This window comes from Echinops telfairi, unplaced genomic scaffold (genome assembly GCF_000313985.2).
Source record: "Echinops telfairi isolate 266 unplaced genomic scaffold, ASM31398v2 ScPeMD7_25;HRSCAF=90, whole genome shotgun sequence".
NCBI lineage: Eukaryota > Metazoa > Chordata > Mammalia > Afrosoricida > Tenrecidae > Echinops > Echinops telfairi.
This window is the reverse complement of record NW_022103922.1, coordinates 662340-668398: the sequence shown is the minus strand read 5'-3', so window position 1 is coordinate 668398 and position 6059 is coordinate 662340. Positions and strand designations below refer to the sequence as shown.

General features: G+C 56.9%; 1 long non-coding RNA gene across 1 annotated transcript; it reads right to left on the bottom strand.

Annotated features, from left to right (window-relative positions):
• Window positions 1-6: 6 nt before the first annotated feature.
• On the bottom strand, window positions 7-5968 carry LOC123521576. Its single transcript, XR_006679993.1, has 4 exons — window positions 5723-5968; window positions 5429-5577; window positions 5061-5215; window positions 7-1274 (listed from the first exon to the last, which is right to left on the bottom strand). It is a non-coding gene; the product is annotated as an uncharacterized LOC123521576 (long non-coding RNA).
• Window positions 5969-6059: the final 91 nt, after the last annotated feature.

The window sequence follows — 6059 nt, the reverse complement described above, 5'->3', positions numbered from 1 at the left end:
GGGGTCTCCTGCTCCACACACCAGGGTCCTGAGTCAGAGCCGTCCTGATGTTGTCTCAGCCCTGGGCCCAGAGGGCCTATCTCCTACCTCAGCCCCTGCTGCTTCAGTTCTGGGGAGTCAGGCCGCACTGCCCCCGATGGCACTGATGGGAGCCCCACAGGGTGACTGTGAACTGTCCTGCAGCCTAAAGCTGGACCTCCATCTGAGATGTCCACGGGGATGGCCACCCCAAGTGTCCCCTGGCTGAGACATCAGTGATCAAAGCTCCCCTACAGGAGCTGACTGTACTTTCTAAAGCCATTGCCCCAGCAGTGAGGGGAGTGCACTGTCCAGTGCTCGCCCAGCCTGCGGGGCCCACTCACTGGGATGGGACGGCCCCTCCCTTGGGGAGGCAGGGGAATAGGAAATGGTCATTCCTAGGGGCTGAGACCAGGCCTAATCGGTGGCCGCTTCCTTACACAGACTGGGGCCCAGTGCCCCGAGTGGGGCTCGTCATGTCTCATCCTTCCCTCCCTGTATCCACCGCTTCAGCAGACAGTCGTAATCGCTGTCAGCGCCGGCGCCCAGCATGCGGACTCAGAGGGCACAGCGTGTCCACTGAGAACGCTGATGAACTTGGGCACCAGACCGTCCTTCTTCCCGAACAGCACGGGGACGTGCCGGGTCACCGCCTCTGTGGCCTCCTGCAATTCAGGACAGACAGAGAAAGGAGCGTGATCAGGGACGGGGCACCAGGACTGTAGGGGAGGCTGGGACCTGGGCTGAACTTCAGAAAGGTGGACTGAACTCAGGGCTTATTATTCCCCCAGGGAGGAGAGAGGGATCCTGTTTCCCGACACCCCCCCACCCCGCCAGCATGTCACACAACCACTGGGACCTGACAGGGGCTCCCAAGCCTCCCACGCAGGGATCCCTCAGAGTGCCCCACTCTCCCAGGTCTGCACTCCGTCCTGCCCCACTGAGGTGAGGCAGGCACTGTTCAAACAGCCCTGTGCACTCTGAGAAACGCGCCAAGGTTCGCAGCAGCCCAGTGAATCAGCAGGAAAGGCCACTTCAACGCGGCCAATGCGACGTGCTCCAGGTCTGCTCTGCCTCCTTTTGTCCTCGGAAAAGCCATCGGTCACCGACAGGCACAGGACGGGGAGGACAGCGACAAGCCTCCCACTGTCGGCGAGAGGGAGGCTCTGCCCTCCCGGCAGCCGTGGTCCGACGCTCGCACACCCAGCGTTTAACAAAGGGAGCCAGGCGCACCAAGCACGGTTGCCTGTCCATTCCTGAGGACAAAAACAGCCATGAAACGGAGGCTGAGGGAGGCTGGAGATGAGCTGCCCGGCCACGAGGTCAGAACACTCCTCGGTGAACAAGAACCGGCTGAAATCAGGCAGATGGTGTAAAACCTGCAATGAGAATCTAAATGGGACAGAAACCATAGAAAGAAAGGAAAACAGAAATTCTGAGCATTATCACCGAAATAACAATTTGCCAGCTGGTTCGATCAATAGCATCCTTGAGCTGAAGAGGGAGAAAACAATCCGAGAAGGTAGGCCAGTGGACAGAGCCAAGTTGGAGAAGCAGAGAGAAATTAGAAGAAACAAAAATGAACACAGGCCCATGGGGCACGATCAGGAGGGTAACAATATGTATGGTGGGAGCCCTGGGAGGAGGGGAAGGGGCACGAGAAACAATGGCCAGACATCCTCTAAACTGGATGAAAGACTTGGACCTACACATCCGAGAAGCTCAGGGAAATCCACGCAAAATCAATGCAAAGGTACCCACCCGAAAACCCATTAAACTGTCAAAGACCACAGAGAAGGAGAATCTCGGATGCGGGCGAGAGACTCACCCCGAGCACGGGGTCGGAGCCCGAGTAGCCGCTGATTCCCCCTCAGAGCGCATGAGGCCCAGGAGTCCGCGGGAAGACTACCCACAGTGCGGAAAGAAATGAAACCTGCCAGCCCAGAACCCCAGCGCCTGGAAAACCAGCTTTCGCAGGGAAGAAGAAATCAAAACGTCCCAGGTAAACTAAAACACAGGAGTTCGGTGGCCCCCAACCAGACTCCAAAAACGCTAACTCGTTCAGGCTGCAGGAGTGGACACTAGAGAGTGGTCACTCGGAGTCACGTGGACAAATGTAGGTCTCCAGGGAGGGCAATGTCAGGGCAGAGTGGTTGTCGCTGGCAAGTGCTGTCCAGTGGGTCTGACTCACAACAGGTGCTCTGTGCCATTCTGAACGACCCCATGGAGCACCGCCCGCCCCGGGCCCCCTCACTCCTGTTACGTTTGAGCCCACTGTTGCAGCCACTGCGTCCACCCGTGCTGCCAGGGCGTCCTCTTTTCTGCTGATCGTGTCCTTTTCTTGGGCCTGGTCTCTCCTGATAACACGTCCAAAGTAGTGAGATGAAGTCTCGCCCTCTCCCTTCCCGGCAGATCTGTTTGCTTGTCTACCAATCCACGGAACTTTCGATAGTCTTAGCGAACGAACATCTTAATTCACACACATTGCGGCTTCATCGGCATGCCCTATACGTTGCCCAAGGCCCTCCTTACTTAATGTCCAACATGCAAACAAGAGGACTGAAAACACCACAACTTGGGTCCTCAAAATGACATGTGTGCTCGTCAACGCTTCAAGGAGGTCGTGGGGGGGCGGGCTGCCCAGTGCAATCTGACATCTGGGTTCTCGAATTCTGCTACCGTGGGCATCGCTGGATCCACGCAAGATTGCATCCCAACGAGAGCCATGTGCTCGACGTTGTCTGTTGGCCTCCAGTTGTGAGGACCTGGGCTGCCATCCAGAGTAGAGACGGTCATCTTCGGACTTCGTCAGCAAGTGCTTCAAGAACTCCTCGGTGTCACCACGCAAGGTGTGTCATCTGCATACTGGAGACTGTTAACAAGCCTCCCTCTAACCCTAACGCCGTCTTCTTCTCCTTCTCCTTCTCCTTCTCCTTCTTCTTCTTCTTCTTCATGTGGTCCGGCTGCCCAGATGATTTGCTTGCCGTACAGACTGGATACGTTTGGGGAAAGCGCACGACTCTGATACGCGTCTTTCCTGATGGGAAACCCCTCAGCACCTCCTCCTGTGTTTGAATGACTGCCTCTTGGCTCATGTACACGTTCTGCAGGAGCACAAGGGAGGGTCCTGGAATTCCCGTTCCTCGTCACGGTACCCATAGTTCTTCATCATCCACAGAACAGAATGCCTTTGCATAATTGATAAAACATCTTTCTGGTACTCTGTTTTCAGACACCAGCAAAGACATCCCTTGTTCCATGTCCTCTTCTGAACCTGGCTTGGATTTCTGGCCACTCCCTTCCAGGGCACCGAAGCAGCCGTTGTTGGATGATCTTCAGCATAATTTTGCTGTCTTGTAATGTCAACACCATTCACAGTTTCCACTGATAAAGATCAAGGGCTGCAGCCTTCAGCATGAATGGCGACTCCATGTGAAAGAAGACTGAAACCCTCACACCTGGGCCAATAGGCGACATCATGATAAATGGAGAGGAGGTTGGAGTGGTCAAAGACTTTGTCTTTGCTGGATCCACAATCAACGCTCACGGAAGTGGAAGTCAATAGATCAGAAGATGTGTTGCATTAGGTCAATCTGCGGCACAAGACCTCTTTAGAGGACTGAAGACCAAGGATGTGACTTTGAGGACTGAGGTGCGTCTGACCCGAGCCACGGCATTTCCCATCGTCTCACATGCACGTGGAAGTTGGACACTGAATAAGGAAGACCAGCGAAGAACCGATGCCTCTGAACTGTGGTGCTGGAGCAAAGTGTTGACGTACCATGGACTGCCAAACTCTGGCTTAAAAGAAGTAAGGCAAGAGTGCTTCTCAGGGCAAGGAAGACAAACCCGCGTCTTAGCAATCTGACCGATGGTTGTTATCAACTGGACTTCCCAGGGGCTGCACAGTCCTGTCCTGTACCCACTGCTGTCTCCAGACAGCCTTCTCTCTCAAGACAGATCTTGGAATGTTCTTTTTGGCGATGAATTTGAGGGCATTCCTCTTGGATTGTTATTCTCACCGGAGTAAGTCAGAAGGCTGTCCAACTAAAAAGGACCCATGCCAGTCCATTTCAGCTCACTACTTATTAATGCCCAGGATACTGATCTTGATCTGTTCCATTTCATTTCTGATTCTTCCTAGTTTTTCTAGCTTCGTATTTTGTACACCCCACATTTTGACTACTCGTGCATGTTTACTGGTTTTCTTTTGTCAGTCTTTGTCTCTGCTTTGCTTCGTGTCCAGTCGTCCCCCGGCAGCACACGGAGGTCTGAGCAGCGGGCTCTGCCTGGAGGAGGCAGCTGTCTTGTCCACATGGAGTGCAGTGCACCCTGGGAGCCCGTCTTCCAGCACGGTCTCTGACGGTCCTGCTGCCCTTCCCAAGGCTTTCGGTGGCTAGGTCCTCAGAAGTGGGCAGCCTACCCTTCCTTGCAGTCTGAAAGCTGAGCTGAAATCTGCTTTCCCTGGGTGACCCTGATGATATTTGAAATACCAGGGGTGCTCCCGCATCACGGCCACACACAGGCCACCGCAGTCCAGCACACTGGCGGGCGGGAAGGATTGAATTATGCCCCCACCCCCACCCCCAGAAGGCGCCCGCTTGGTGGAGCCCGGGTTCTCAGCTTTTTGACGGATACGGTGATGACGTCATCACCCTGCATGAGGCAATGTAAGGAGCGCGGCCGATCGCAGTGCTGACCTGCTGTGCGGGGAGCTTGCGCAGGCGTGTCCTCCGGGCTGTGTGCGGCGGGAAGAGACGCGAATCGGGCGAGAAGAGTGAGCTTTCTGCGGATGCAGGGTCCCTGGGCTGCAAACTGTGCAGACCTCGGGGAAAACGAAGGAGCAGGACTTGCCCCAGACTCGTCCCCCGGGGCTGCTGGTGTGAACTCCGGCTCTAGCTTCGGGACCAGGGGGAGCTTCTCTGCTCTTCAGCCCCAGCCAGCCGACCCAGAGGCTCAGGCCAGTGGGATTGTGACCCAGGCGACAGGGCTACTTGATACAGAACATTCGTATTAAGCTCACGGCAAAGCACTGCAGATACCTGGAATGGTCCAGCCCCGTGGCGCGTGCGCTCTCGGAACTCCTGTGACTCGCTGCTGTGGGGTCCCCACGACGCACGTGCGCGTGGCCCGTGGCCAGGTTCACGTCCGAGAAGGGGGTCTTGAAGGCAGGCAGCAGCCGGTTTCCAAAGTCTTTCTGATGGACAGGGAGGCCAGAGAACAACTGTCAGGGCAGGCCGCCTGGTCCACCCTCCACCACCCCATGAGGGCACCAACAGCAGAATTCAGCTGGAGCCACCCGGACTGCGGGCCGCGTCTGTGGGTCAGACACACGCACTCCGTGAACAGACTGGCAGGATGGAGAGAGCACGCAGGTACAGGCTGGCACCCCACCTCCCATCACACTCACGGCTTTCTCCAGGAAGAGGCTGTCCCCCGTCAGGTGGTAGGTGCTCAGCAGGCCGCCCAGGATGCGGATGGTGCTCTCAAACAGGTTCACGTCCACGTCTTTCTGGAACTGCAGCTTCTCTGCCACCCACTTCCTGGCTTCTTCAAACTCTACGCACACACAGCAGTTTCCCGGGTGGGGTCAGGGGTCCGGCCTGGCTTCCCAGGGCCTCAGGGGCTCTCTGGGGGTGAGGCCTCTGCTCCTGCAGGCCCTCGCCTGCTCTCAGCCCACCTCTGCTCCTGCAGGCCCTCTCACCTGTGCCCTCTGGGTCTCTCCGGGGGGTGAGGCCTGTACCCTGGCAGAGTTTCCAAGTGGGGTCTCTCCCCAAGGGGCGGGCACCGGAAGTTCTCCCACACTTGCAGGCTCAGGAGCCAGTGCAGCTGGGGAGGCCCTGGGCACTAAGAGTTCCCTGCCACTGTCAGAGGCCGTGAGTCCAGGGCCACAGAAGTAGCCCCGGCCGATTCGGATCACGGGCGCTGAAAAGCAGGTGCTCCAAGGATGGACTTGGGAACCACAGCGGGCTCCGCTTAAGGCGCCCTGGTGGCACAGGGCAAAGTGCTCGGCCTCTAATCCCAAGTGGGAGGTGTGCGCC